We start from the raw sequence: 15,565 nt of genomic DNA, 5'->3' as shown, positions 1-15,565 counted from the left end.
CTATCATGATCAAGCAGGCTTTATCCCTGGGATGCAAGGTTGGTTCAATGTACACAAATCAATAAATGTGATTCATCACATAAATAGAACTGAAGACAAAACCCACATGATTATCTCAATAGATGCAGAAAAGGATTTCAATATAATTCAACTCCCTTTCATGTTAAAAACTCTCAATAAACTAGGTATTGAAGGAACATACCTCAAAATAATAAGTGCCCTCTATAACAAACCCACAGCCAAAATCATACTAAATGGGCAAAAGTTGGAAGCATTTTCCTTGAAAATTGACACAAGTGAAGAATGCCCTCTCTCACCACTCCTATTCAGCATAGTATTGGAAGTTCTGGCCAGAGCAATTAGGCAGAGAAAGAAATAAAACATCCAAATAGAAAGAGGGGAAGTCAAACTATCCTTGTTTGCAGACGACATGATCCTACATCTAGAAAACCCCAGAGTTGTGGCCCAAAGCTCTTTAAGCTAATAAACAACTCCAGCAAAATCTCAGGATACAAAATAACATAAAAAATCACTAGCACTCCTGTACACTAACAACAGTCAATGTGAGAGACAAATTAGGAATGCAATCAAATTCACAATTGCCACAAAAAGTATAAAATACCTAGGAACACAGCTAACACGAGAAGCGAAAGACCTCCACGAGGATTATAAAAAATGATGTGCAAAGAAATAAAAAATGACACAAACAAATGGAAAAACATTCCATGCTCGTGGATAGAATCAATATTGTTAAAATAGCCACACTGTCCAAAGCAACTTATAGACTAGGTGCTATTCCTATCAAACTATCAATGACATTCTTCACAAAACTAGAAAAAAAACTATTTTAAAATTTATGTGGAACCAAAGAAGAGCCCTAATAGCCAAGGCTATCCTAACTAAAAAGAACAACGCTGGAGGCATCACACTACACAACTTCAAACTATACTAAAAGAATACAGTAACAAGAATAGCATGGTACTGGTACAAAAACAAACACATAGACTAATGGAATAGAATAGAGAGCCCAGAAATAAGGTTGTACCACCTACAACTATCTGATCTTCTACAAAGCTGACAAAAACAAGCAATGGGGGATGTCTGTCTATTCAATAAATGGTGCTGGGATAAATGGCTAGCCATTTGCAGAAGACTGAAACTAGACCCCTTCCTTACACAATATATAAAAATTAACTCAAGATGGATTAAAGACTTAAATGTAAAAGCCAAAACTATAAAAATCCTGAAAGATAACCTATGCAATACCATTCTGGACATAGGAATGGGTAAAGACTTCATGATGAAGACACTGAAAGCAATCGCAACAAAAGCAAAAAATTGACAAATGCGGTCTAATTAAATTAAAGAGCTTCTGCACAACAAAAGAAACTATCAATACAGTAAACAAACACCCTCTAGAATGGGAGAACATTTTTGCAAACTATGCTTCTGATAAAGGTCTAATATCCAGAATCTTTAAGAAATGTAAACAAATTTATAAAAAAAAAATTAAAAAGTAGGCAACGGGGATGAGCAGACACTTTTCAAAAGAAGACATACATATGGCCAACAATCCTATGAAAAAAAAGCTCAACATCACTGATCATTAGAGAAATGCAAATGAAAATCACAAACAGATAACATCTCACACCAGACAGAATGGCTACTATTAAAAAGTCAAAAAATAACAGGTACTAGTGAGGTTGTGGAGAAAAAGGGACTCTTACACATTGCTGGTGGGAGTGTAAATTAGTTCAACCATTGTGGAAAACAACATGATGTTTCCTCAAATACCTAAAAACAGAACTACCATTTGACTCAGCAATCTCATTACTGGTATATAGCCAAAGGAATATAAATAATTTTATCATAAAGACATATGCACATGTGTGTTCATCGTAGCACTACTCAAAGACATGGAATCAACCTAAGTGCTGATCAACAGCAGGGTGGGTTAAAAAAATGTGTTCCATCTATACCTTAGAGCATAAAAAAGAGTGAGATCATGTCTTTTGCAGGAACATAGATAGACCTGAAGTCCATTATCCTTTGCAAACTAACACAGGAAGAAAACCAAATATCACATGTTCTCACTTATAAGTGGGAGCTAAAATATGAGAAGACATGAACACATACAGGGGAACAACAGACACTGGGACATACCAGGAGGTGGAAAGTGGGAGGAGGGAGAGATCAGGAGTTATAACTAATGGGTACTAGGCTTAATACCTGGGTGATGAAATAATCTGTACAACAATCCCCCGTGACATGAGTTTACCTGTATAACAAACCTGCACGTGTACCATTGAACTTAAAATAAAAGTTCAAAAAAGTATGCTCTTGAAAGTCCTCATTATAATGTGATAGCCATAGTTATCATTCCACATTGTGGGTTTAACAGTACTGACTTGATCAATTTCAAGATGTACTGTACCCCAAAAAGGTAATGACTACCCTCCTACCTCACTCATTCATTACCACATCCCCAGTACCTACTTTGGGTCTTACACATGGTAAGGACCTAGTAATGCTCAAATGACTAACTGGCTGCAGTTGGATATTTACATGATAATTATCATTTTATTTTACTTATGCATACACACACACAACACAGTCCTACCATGAAAATTTCTCAACCCAGGTCTTAGTCTGACTCTTTGCTTTTTTAAGAAAATATTAATTTACTAGGAATAAATTTCTTTTGCATCCAAGGTCAAGGTAAACTTGCAATCCTTGGTTACATGTTGCCAAACTTGCATTGCACTAAGGCTGTCAACTTTTTTTCCTCCCACCACTAATCTATGACAAAGTCCTTTCCCTGTACTCCTGCCAACAGTGCATATTATTTATTTTTACATCCTTGCTAATTAGAGAGGTAGGAAATGGTATCTTATTTCATTAATGAGTACTAACGCTGAACATTTGCTTATGGGTCTATAGTCATTTGAAGCTCTTCAATGAATTATGTTCTTTTTTTAACAAAACCTGCCTTTCAGTTCTGGATTATAAATATTAACACAAACAGAACTATGCCTGATATGCAATTAGTTATGTGTTAGTTATTGGTTAGCAGATATATGTTAGCTATGGAGAAAAGCCAAATTTGTGAAACGTTGCGTCGATCTGTGTATTTTAAAAAAGAATACAATGACATAATGCATGCAAGTACAATAGTCCCTAAAATTTTCAATTTAAATTGTGAGAGAGGAATAATATACAGGGAAGAGAGGCATACAAGATTGTAATTAAGAGAAGAGACTCTGGATCGAGACTTCCTAGGTTCAAATCTAGGCCCTTCTACTTACTATCTAGTTATGAGTAATTAACTGCAATACGTCTCAGTTTCTTGGTCAAAAATATGGAGGTTAATTATGTTACCTACTCTATGTTAGTATAATGAAGATCAAAGGTTTTAATAACTGTAAATACTTAGAAATTGGCTGACACATAATAACTGTTCAATCAGTTTTAACTAGTTAAAAAGTAAACAGATCAACTAATCTTACATAGCAATAACTATACAGAGGAGATGCACGGGTCGTGCGATAAAGACTAATTGACAGTGGGGTAGGGGTTGGGAGAAATGTTCAGGCAGAGGAAGTAATATGTGTAAATGTCCTGCAATAGAAGAAAATAAAAGGAAATCAGTGTTGCTGAGGGAGAATGTTGCTGAGAAGGAAAGTGGAGCAACAAGTGATAGACAATGTCTCTGAAGGCCAGACTATTCAGGGCCTTATGGACCATGGAAAAAGAGAGTTTTATTCAATTTTACCTAGTAACAGGGCCATATTAACCCTTTCAACAAGAAAGTTAGAATTAAAGGGAAAATAAATGGGAGGTAATTTGGATGACATTTATTTTACATCTTTGAAGCAAAAGATTGCATTTCAACACAAAGACCTATGAATGTCTGTCAAGTCTTAATGGTGCTACAATCTTGTTGGCAAACTCTCTTTGCAGAGAAAAACTTAAGCCATTTATAAGCAAAATACAAGCAGGAAGCCCCCCAAACCCCTTATCGTCTAGGAAAGTGCTCCCAGTCCCCCCAACCCCCAGACAGGCTTGGATTCCTCCCTGTTCTCTATGACACCAAGGGATTGCAAATATTTTACATCCTGTCCATACACTGGCCCATCTTATTATCCTCTTTCCCCGTAGTTTGCCATTTGGGATAACAGCTATTTTATATTGGTTGTTTTATATCTCTAGGACCCAAAGGAAACAGCAAGAATGTTTGGCTACCATCAAAGTTAATAATAATACTAATAAAAAGAAGATGGTAAAAAAAAAAAATTGTTAGTAACAGATGTCTGTATGAGGAGGATCAACTCTAACCAACTTCCTTACCTAAACCCATCACTCATTAAGCCTGGAGGGAGAGCTTCTCATTTGTTGTCTAATTTTCGTGTTGATCATCAAGTGGATAATATAATACTTTCATTTTTATCCCAGGATTTGGGGGAGGTATTAATTAGCATATTTCTTCTTCAATCCTGGAACATCTGTGTAACAAAATGTTAATTGACATTGGTACGTATTGCTATTCCAACATACAATATGTCATACAATGCTTATGTCATGTTAAAAACCTCAAGTGACCTCAGAGATATGTATAATATATAGTTCCTTGACCAGAACACTGATATCATGAACTAATATTTAAATGACGGCAATTGGTAGGCCTTTGTGAAATGTTAGATTCTAAAATTTAAGAAGTCACTTCACTTACCCAAATGTGGAGAGCAGCAAAAACAGCACAGGCTTTCACTCACGTCTACATGGATCTCAATGTTAGCTTTGCCATTTGCTAGCTGCAAAGAACTTGACTAAGTCTCATTCCCTCTGATTCCCATTCTTCTTCACTGATCTCCTTATATGACATAAAATGAAGATATTGTCAATGTCATTTTTAGTATTGCTCTAGGAATTATATAATATTTAGTTAATATTTATTAAATGGGAGTTGCTTATGCAAATCTCAAACTTCACAATAATCCTAGGGTGTTGTTTTTTAGATCCATTTTTAAGGAAGGAAATAATAGTAGATGACTAACCCCCCAAAATTGGGATGGAACTCAAGTAGGACTAACTCCAAATTTCCAGAAATTTCCAATCCAAAGCATTAACTTGCTGATGTAGCAATTCTGTACTCCCCTGGAAATCAGTCTCAAGAAAACCATGATAATTGCTAATAAACAATTTATAGATGTTCACTCCAAAACACATTTCCCTTGAGTAAACAGCACTCAAAGGCCCATGCTTTTTGCTATCATAAAAGGTGGAGAATAAACTCAACTTTTACTCCCCTTGGCCAGGACTGTCCCCGTCTAAGGAACTGCTAGGCTATCACCTCTGTGTCTGATGTCACCTTCATAACCATTCCCTGTTTTTCATTCCCGCTACGCCTGTAAAATATATGCTCATATAGTGCCTTGTATGGATTAATAACTTCCCCTACTCTCAGATTTCCCCCTTAAGCCCAATACTGCCTGGTAGATTTCCTGTTGTACAGCTGAACTTACTCTATATCAATACCACAGAAGCCTGGCATTTGGTACAATGGCCCCTCCCTTTGGGGATCTTTCTCCTTCTCACACTGTCCCTCTGCAGCAGCAAATGTTTCAACCTCCTGCTTCTCCCCTACATTGCCATATTTGTTCAATCTGTGTAGATTCATCACATGGAAAAATTTATATCTTCCCATCGCATCCAAATCCTACCTAAGCTGAAAGGTTTGGCTTGAACTTTATATATTCTGCCTTCCACAATTTCCCCCAGATAAAAGAATGAATTTTACTTAGTATTTTTTCTTATTAAATGTAAAGTTATTAATGATGTGCATTTTTTTTCTGATGTTAGACTGCAAGTTTTTCCATAAAGAATGCTTACATTTTCTTCAGAGATCTCTCCCGGTGCTCAACACCTGAAGCTGTATGTAGAACACACACGCAGAGTAACTGCTACATGATTGACCCTATATTGCAAGTTTTTCACGGTTAACTCTGCCCTAGAGTTCCTAGCACTGAACGCAGCCTGAACTTCTAACATCTAGGATCCATTGAGCCTTCTGGTAACTGCTTCCTCATATTTATTTCTATGGTGTGAGGATGGGAGTACACCTTAGTTCAATCTAATGTCCTTATGTGGGGCTCCATCAATCATCGTATCACGTTGCATAGCCACAGTGATTATGTGATTGGTTCAGGGATGAGCAGGTCACTCATTTGAAGTCTATGATACTTAGTGAGAAAGGAAGATAATCAAAGCTAGGGGCTGCTTTGGTAATCCTGTTGTAACCACTAGGGGAGATCATCTCTGAGAGTGGATTCAATATCCAAGAAGCAGAGCTGAAACATGGCAGCAGAGAATCCCCATCCTGATTCTATCATTTGTGCCCAGCTATGCCCAAACCTGAGGCTAGCTAGCTCTCCTCCTCATGCTTAATTTACTTGAAAGGATAAGGTTCTTCTCTCTGCTTAAACTAGTTTGAGTCTAGTTTTCTGTCACCTGCCACCAACTGAGTCTTATGTATTAAGTAGGTATTGGTTAATTTTTTGAAGAGATTCTTAAGGCAGTAAACAAAGATGCCATTGAAAGCCCCTGGAAGAGCCCTTAACAAGGAGCCTTTGAAATTGGAGAGAGGATTTGAATATTAATGGCATTTCTGCAGTGAGGGCAGTGAATCTTGGTTCTGACCTTCAGTAAGAGCTAAACAAATAAGACTCTATCAACTCCTCACAGGTTCCTGTCAAACAGCATTACAAACACAACACTGCACAGCAATTCAGGTGAAGATCTTTTACCATGTAGAAATGCTTATCAACAGTATACTTAGGACATCACGGGGTAAAGGTCGGGATGAGGAGTGCCAGGTTAGCGGGTCAGGTTATTTAAATGGCATAGAGAGATGGCAAATCAGGACCTAAGCGGACCGAACAATGAGAAGATGTTTACTTTCTCCCTGGTCCTCTGTCTTTAGCCTATTGGACTTTGTGGTTAAAATACTTTAGAGTCTTCATTGTACCACTGTATCTCAGCCTTAATCTTTCCATCTGTACGATGGGAACTGTAAGTAAATACATGTAAACTTTTAACAGGTTGGTACTCTGGATTCCCTAGTTCAATGATTTTGAAACTTTTTTGACTCCAACCCATAGAAAGAAATACACAGAACTTCTTAACCCAGGATGCACCCACACATATACATCTGAAACAGAACTTTCAGACAAAAATTCTTATTCTTACAATGCAAAATGTTTCTGATATTTTCATTCAATTATTATTATAACATTATTTTTCTTTTAAGATGGCTATGCTTCACTAAATTAATTTCATGGCCACCGTGGGTCTTGACCTCAAGATTGAAAAACGTTACTTTAGGTCAATCTATGGTGCAAAATGCACTTTAGGTCAATATACATTAAATCCAAGCGGAGCTTTAGTTCTAAATGCCTGGGGAGTCACCTGGCCTCATGAAAAATGCTGTGCTACTACTGATTTTTAAGTGCACCTTTGGTCCCAGGCTTAGACTAGGAGTTGAGGAAGCAGTCTGTCCCATACCCCTTTCCCCCTGGGCACACCTCTTATTCTCATTCTGCTTCTTAAGTGGTTTCCTCCACCTGTTTTGTTCAGTGAGGATACACCCAAAATGAAAAAAAAATGCAGAGGAATGAGAGGTTAAGGTTCTCACACTTTTGTTTGTAAAATAATTTGCCAGGGAGTTTTTAAAGAGTTTAAGATGCCAAAGATTATATTTCAGTGGGTTTGGCATGGGATCCTGGAGTCTGGATGTTTAATAAGCAGCCAGGGATTTTGGATGAAAGTGAAGGGACATATTATCCTTGGATAAACACTCATATTAACAGAGAACGTAAGGCTTTTCTAAACTCCATTAGAAACTGGAGATATGGAATCATGCTATTAGCGGTTAGCAGCAACAATGTGAAGGTTTTCTTCAAACTGAGAGCTGAGGATAGGGATGGAGAAGAAGCAAGTTGCCTCTATCTTCACCATAATCGGAAAGTCCAGTGGGAGAGACCACACACAGAGTAGTTTCCTGTCTACACTCCCCCTCCAACCCCTTTCCACTTCAGCCAGGCTGGCTTAAGTTCTTGAGCCAAACAGGTGGCTGTCTTTATTAAATGATAAGGGGATTTAGGATGTGAGGAGGTGGATGGATGGGGTAAGTAAAAGCAGTACGGCATCTTCAGTCTTGTTATTTTTAAATGTGGTGTTCCATATGTCAGATCCTAGTGACACCAGCTTCCTTGCGCCCGTGTTTGCATAGGAGAAGAAGATTCATGTTCCTTCATTATTTCTCTAACCTCCTGCAACTCTATTCAAGGAGACCCTGTTGGGCATTTGTTAGAGTCATGTTTAGAGAAAAAACTTGAGTAGTCAGAGTAGTGAGTCAGTCAGTAGAGAACAGAGAAGACAGGCCATGGCTTTCCACCTTACTTTCTTCGACAGGAGTGATTATTTAACCACAGTTCTCTGGACATGTATTTTAGACTTCATGGCTCTTAAGGTTCCTTCCAACTCTAGAATGTCTAGAAGTCTATGAGTCTTTGGCATACAAATGTTATTTTGTTCAAAGTCTCAAGCAAAAGATTGAAGAACAGAATTGTTGGAAACAAAATATGGCAATGAGTCTCAGTGGTTCAGGTTTCTGTGAGCTGGCTTTGGAAATAGCAACAGTTTGCAGAAGACAAAGTTGTGGGAAACTGGCAGGAAAAGGCAACATGGGGCCAGAGGTAACTGAGATAAAACCTCAAATTTCTAAGCTTTTAACTGCATGGTCTCAGGTAAGACACTAAACTTCTCCAGGTCAGTTTTATTATTGGTAAAATGGGGATAAAAAAGTTTTGTTTGTTTGTTTGGAGACGGAATCTGGCTCTTTCGCCCAGGCTGGAGTGCAGTGGCGCTATCTCGGCTCACTGCAAGCTCCGCCTCCCGGGTTCACGCCATTCTCCTGCCTCAGCCTCCCAAGTAGCTGGGACTACAGGCACCCGCCACTACGCCCAGCTGATTTTTTTTGTATTTTTAGTAGAGACGGAGTTTCACCGTGTTAGCCAGGAAGGTCTTGATCTCCTGACCTCGTGATCCGCCCACCTCGGTTTCCCAAAGTGCTGGGATTACAGGCGTGAGCCACCGCGCCCGGCCGGGAATAAAACAGTTTTAAGTGAAAAGTACATTTTTTCAGCCAAGCATACATTTATTTATTTATTCTTAGAGAAAGAAATGATTGTTTTCTATTACGTATTGGTTATTGAAGCAAGCATTGTTTGGTTTACTGAGGGATAGTATGTGAGAATCTCAGGTTTAGTGAAATGTATTATAAATTACTGGTTGAATGCTATATGCAGTTTTCCTTCCTCAATAGCTTTCCTTGTATATTCCATCATGAATCCCCCTTATACTGGATATCTTCCTGAGACACCTATTATTTTAACATTTTTAGTCTTATACCTTTCTTCTCTTCCTACTACTTCTTCCAAGAACACCACTTTTCTTTGAGAAACTATTCTGGCATCATTCCGGGTGGTTCTGGTGAGACTGTTGATCACAGCAACCACCTCCTCATCGTAAAGCTGGGCATGCAAACCAAGCTATCCAATGAGTACTCCATCTTTCCTGGCCATAGCAATTGGTCCGAGAAGAACAATTAACCAAAGCAGGGCAAATTATAGTTTTCCCTATGGTGTACCATATACATTTTGGGAAAGGCTATCTTTTCCTTTAGATATGAGTCATAAAATTTTATGTTTGAATATGTCATGATTCTCCCAACACACAGAGAGATTTAGAACTCAAAAAGAAAAAAAGATGCCAGGATCCTTAAAACTTCATTTGAATAGCTGGATCCAATTGTGCCTGAAGCCAGATGTGAACCAATATATTCCTTTTTTTAGTTTAACTTATTTAGGGTTCAGTTTCTGTCCCTTGCAAATCAAAGAGCCCCGAATAACTCATCCTTCAAAGTGTGCCTCAATCTATACTTCCTCACAAGATATCCTTTGATCTCTTCAGCAAGAGGTCACCAGCAGAGTACTTTTTTTTTCTCTTTGTATTGAGATTTTCTCTTTTACAGCCTGGTTTTATAGTTAATTGCGTGCATATTAGCAGCCCTTTTTAAATCCAATATTGGACATTTATTTGTAAAGGAAGTTACTTCAAATATTGATCATTAATATTTTCAAAATTAATAATAATTTAAGATTAGTAATAACTATTCGGTGCCAGGACTTATGCTAGTAGCTTTAAAAGTGTTATTGAATCATCATAGCATTTTTAACAGACAGGTTTTATTATATTTTATAGATTAAACATAAAACATATTCAAGGAAGGTCATTGGCTTGCCCAATTTCCTGTAGCAGAAAGCAAGATTAGAACCCAGGTCAGGCTTACTCAATAAGTTGTGATTAATTGTGTGTGTGTGTGTGTACATACACATATGTATGCATGTACGTGTGCGTATATACACACATTTATATGCACATTTATATGTGTGTATATGTATATATTTTTTAGCCAGTGTTGTCGTTATCAATTCTCCTCAATGTTATCTTGTACCCCACATCCTCCTCTCCCAGTTTGTTGTTCCTGGGGATATGCCTAATGCAATTACATCAGTAAGTGAATGGATTGATTGCATGAAATTGATACCCAGAGTGGCAAAATTACATGTAAAGAACATTTCCTGCATCATTCATGGAAAAACATAGATCCAAATATAGATGGCATGGTCTTCTGATCTCACAAGTTAGTGCTTGGCAAAAACTCTATAAGGCTACCAATTTCTGAAAGACAAGCCCATTTAGAGAGGAACAAGCTATGATGGATGTGCAGTCCCAGAAAATGCACAATAAAGGATAGAAACATTGCTATGCATGATTTTTTTAATAACTACAAAAAATTCCATGTACAGGATTTCTGAAAATTGATAGCTTTGCCAATGCCACTCATCTCTTTAAACAAGCAAACTCATCTTCCCTGGTGCTGTTACATCTGTAATAAATTGGCTCCTCAGACGTATCTGCTTGCAGGTTAGAACTGAGATTGAATAGATAATAACTTTTGGGGTAGCAACGCCTGCCAGGGAAAATAATAAAGAAATTTATGACCTGAGAAGTGCAGGGTGATAGTGTTCTAAAAATATATTTCACCTGGTCCCAAAGTAGGTTCATTAGGCATCCAGGAAGCTGCAGAAAAATATTCAGTACCTAAGGGGAGGTGACTAAAAAAGAACAATCTCAAACATAGATGAGCCATTACTTATAAAAACATATAGGTCAAAGAAAAGCTTCCTGCTAAACGCCTTTTAAAGTCAAGACACAAGGGCTAGGAGTTTGGCTGGGGGCATGCCTAAATCTTGCACGGGGAATCAAGCTGTGCTTCTTCAGTGACCTTATGTAGTGTGGCAGCTTTTGCAAATATCACACTGAATACCAATGGCTTTGATAGAGCTTCAGTAAGTGGGTTCTCTGTTTTGGGTAATCATTTTTCTCCCTTCCAAAAATAATTAAATCTCACCATTGAGCTGAGTCTACCAACATTGTGCAAACACAATTAAACTGAACGAGGGAGGAAATTCCACAGAAAGGTGACCATGTCAAGTGGACAGAAGCCTACCTGGGAGCTAAGGTCTTCATTAAAGTTCTGGCTCTAATATCATAGTTTGTGTGACCCAGATCACGGCACTTAACTGCTTTGAAAGGCGGTTATTCATCCTTAAACATTAGGAAGTTGTAACAGCAAATACTTTCACTCGTGAGAAACGATGATTAAGATATTGTAAGTTGGGGAGGACTTCAAAGTGGAAGTCTTGGCACTTCATGCAGCATTGGATTACATTTTATTTTTATTATCAAGGAGGCTATCGACCTTTTCTTTGAACGCTAAAAGTCCTAAGGCTGGGCGTGGTGGCTCATATCTGTAATCCCAGCACTTTGGGAGGCCGAGGTGAGCGGATCATCTGAGGCCAGGAGTTCGAGACCCCCTTGGCCAAAATGGTGAAACCCCATCTCTACTAAAAATATAAAGATTAGCTGGGGGTGGTGGTGTGCACCTGTAATCCAGCTACTCAGGAGGCTGATGCAGGAAAATGGCTTAAACCCCGGAGGTGGAAGTTGCAGTGAGCCAAGATCGTGCCACTGCACTCCAGCCTAGGTGACAGAGCAGGACCCTGTCTCAAAAAACAAAACAAAACAAAAGTACTAAGGCAATAGCAGATATTACATCTATACAAAAATATTAATGCTTCCCCAAAACTGGTAGTGAGTTTTTCCATTGAGTGCCTACTTTGGGACCCACCAGTAAGCTCTGCCCCATGCTATTTATAAGACAACACTAATCAAAGAAGGAGGTACATGAACAAATTCTATGCTTTCAGTGTGTGATCCTTGATATCAGCATTTTTTGTTTCTTTGATTGTTTTCCTCCATGGACCTGAGGTAGGCTGGTTAATGATGAGCCTACACCACTATTGTGGCTCCCCAAGATAACGACACATGCCCTCTGCTATATTGGCCAAATAAGACAGCCCTTGGAACACCAATTGTGTTCTTCCTGTTCCATGAACAGTTTCTGTCTTCTGTCTTTGGTTTGCCACAATCCAAACTCTTCGCCCGTTTCCTGTCAGCTCCCTGGCCCTGGTCTAGATCCTGCTCTTGTTCAACTCACCCAGAGCTCTGCTTTCCCCACTGACTTTGAGAGTGGTCCAGGAGGACTGTAATTTCTTACTGATGAGCCCCTTCCTTCACATTATGCAACTGTGGTACTTTTCCCTGGTCTTTGCATATTGGACTAGGACATTGGCCATCTCCGCATTTCTATCCAGGTTCCATTCGTGGGGAATAATGAATTTGTTTACCTAGCCCTGATCCTCAGGTTACACATCCCCTCTCCTGAACCCATCATCCATGTTGCTAAGGTCATCATAGGGGGTTCAGGTTTGAACCTCCATAATTGTGCCCAGGCATATCTTTTTATATAATTTTTTTATTTTTTATTTTTTTATTATCCTGCCTTAGCCTCCTGAGTAGCTGGGACTACAGGCGCCCACCACCATGCCCGGAAATTTTTTTTTTCTTTTTTTTTTAAGTACAGACGGGGTTTCACCATGTTGGCTGGATGGTCTTGATCTCCTGACCTTGTGATCCACCCACCTCAGCCTTCCAAAGTTCATCATTTAAAAAAATTACATTAGAGTGCTTACTTCTATAAATAAGTTAAGAACCCCATTAAAAATATAAACAAGGAAATCTCTTAGCACAACTATTTGAACCTTTGGACTCCTATATATATAGGATGAGTTTTTAAATGCATGATGTCAATGTGCAGATAAGGTTTTATATAAGAGTAAACATCTTTAAATTGGTAAATTTAACATCATGTTAAACTGCCACATTCTAGTCCCAGAGGATTTTTTCCTTTGCTAAAATAAGTGTGTTGATATTTTTATCCATATGAGGACCCTGGTACAGACACACTCACAACAATAACACATAGTACAAAACAAAAAAGATTTAATATTCCCATTATTTTTTCTTAATAGTCATTAAAAATATTTTTAAAGTTCTCTCATGTTTAAAAGACGAAGTAAGCACCTCTGGGCCATTGTGCCTGAAAATTATTCTTCAATTGGCATTTATTATTTTGATGAAAACTCTAGTTCTCAAGGTTTATGTCTTATTTTTACCCATGTCCATATTGTGCAAAATTAAACAAAAAAGAGAAAAAAAATTCAGCAGGCACATACCTCAGAGTAACTTAATATTATCTTTTTAGCTTCTATTTTAGAACACTGAAGTGAAAACTCACAACAAAATGATTTTGTTTACTACATATTGAGCAGTGGGGACGGGAGGAAGAACTAAAAAAACAAAGCAAACCATAAAACAGGCAATTTGTGGTGTACTTTCTTGTTTCCTTTCAAAATACGTTTTGGATTAGTTTTAATTACATTAGAAGTATTAATCCATTATCATGGTTAAGCAAAAAATTAAGATAGAAAGACATGGTTAGATCACACTTTTCTAAGCCTCTTCTAAGAGGTAGCTTCTATAGTCAGAGATGTGTCTTCCCAATATATTTACAGGCATTATATAAATGTATGTATATAGAGAAATATAAAGTTTTATTTTAGATGTGCACTGCAACTTTTGTTTCACTTAACACACATATGGTATGATTGTGTGTTTGTGTGTGGATGTATATAAATATATAGTTATATATGATATATTTTACATTTTATAGGAATGATAGTTATATTCCTATGAAATATGATACCTATTAAATTGTGTAAATTTACAAACATATTTATAAAATTAAATATTTATATATCATATCTCAATACACATATTACATATATTTATATATTCATATATGTAATAGCTACATTATTCTCATATAATACAATACATTATAGCAGTAAAAGAAAATATGTTAGATACTATATGGAAGATACCATATTATCCTTTATTACTATATCATATTTAAGAGAAAGCGAATGCCGGAGTTTATATGGCTAACTTGCTAATGATCATTTAAGTTGTTTCGTTTTAACAATGTTACAGATAGTGCTGCAATAAGCACAAATTAAAAATTTATGTTATTCTGCTGGTAAGAAACTGAAATTCAGTCAAGTTACCTCACATAATGGGTGGAGGTGTAAAATTAAGTTTATGCAAGTGGGGAAACCCAACAAGAGCTGAAAAACCAGGTCCTAGACAGCAAAGAAAACCCCGTCTAGTACAATTATTTCTGGACCAAAATCTGCTCATAGGACTAGGTGGGTAGAAGACATTGCATTTCCCTTTGGGGCTCTTCCTTTAGCCCAGCCTCTCCTTTCTCCTTACAATGGTTTCCTCACTTTCAAGCGTCTCTTCCCCCAGAAGTGCTGTTCACACTCCAGGCCTCTCAGTCCATAGCCTGGTCTTTCAACTTCAGTGCTCACGGAAAACTACTTGATTACTTAATTTCTCAGCTTGGATTCCCTAAGGCAGAAGTTGGTTCGTTGTCCTGGTGTGTGTGTGTGGGGGGGCGGATGTGCACATGCGTGTGTGTGCACGTGCATTCTTTGTCAGGTCATGGCCTAAATAGGACTTTCCTGAATTTAGAGAGGGATGAGAAGAAACATCTCCCTTGTGAAAATAGAGACTACACCCGGTGAACTTCATTCTCAATGTCTGGTGCAGTGCTTGGCTCAACATGGATCCCTGTTTACTATCTTAGATTCCAGAGGATCATGGAGTTGTATCTCCCACATACAGGATATAAACAGTTATCAGTGATGCTAGATCATGAGTCCAAACATCAGATCCAGCTGCTGCATGCACACTGGGCCTCACATTGCAATGTAGAAAATGAATCCAATAATGCACACTTTACACAAATGTGAACATTAAATGAGATAATGTCTAAATAGTCTTTGTAACCTTAAAGCACAATCAATATATAAAGCCAGCTCTAAGAAAAACAGAGTAAATCAAGAACCAGGAGAACTTATAACTTATGACTTATTCTTACATGAAGTAATTTTTATTCACCATGATGACAAATGCC

This window comes from Pongo pygmaeus, chromosome 18, assembly GCF_028885625.2.
Source record: "Pongo pygmaeus isolate AG05252 chromosome 18, NHGRI_mPonPyg2-v2.0_pri, whole genome shotgun sequence".
NCBI classification, from domain to species: Eukaryota; Metazoa; Chordata; class Mammalia; order Primates; family Hominidae; genus Pongo; species Pongo pygmaeus.
This window is presented reverse-complemented; position numbering follows the sequence as displayed.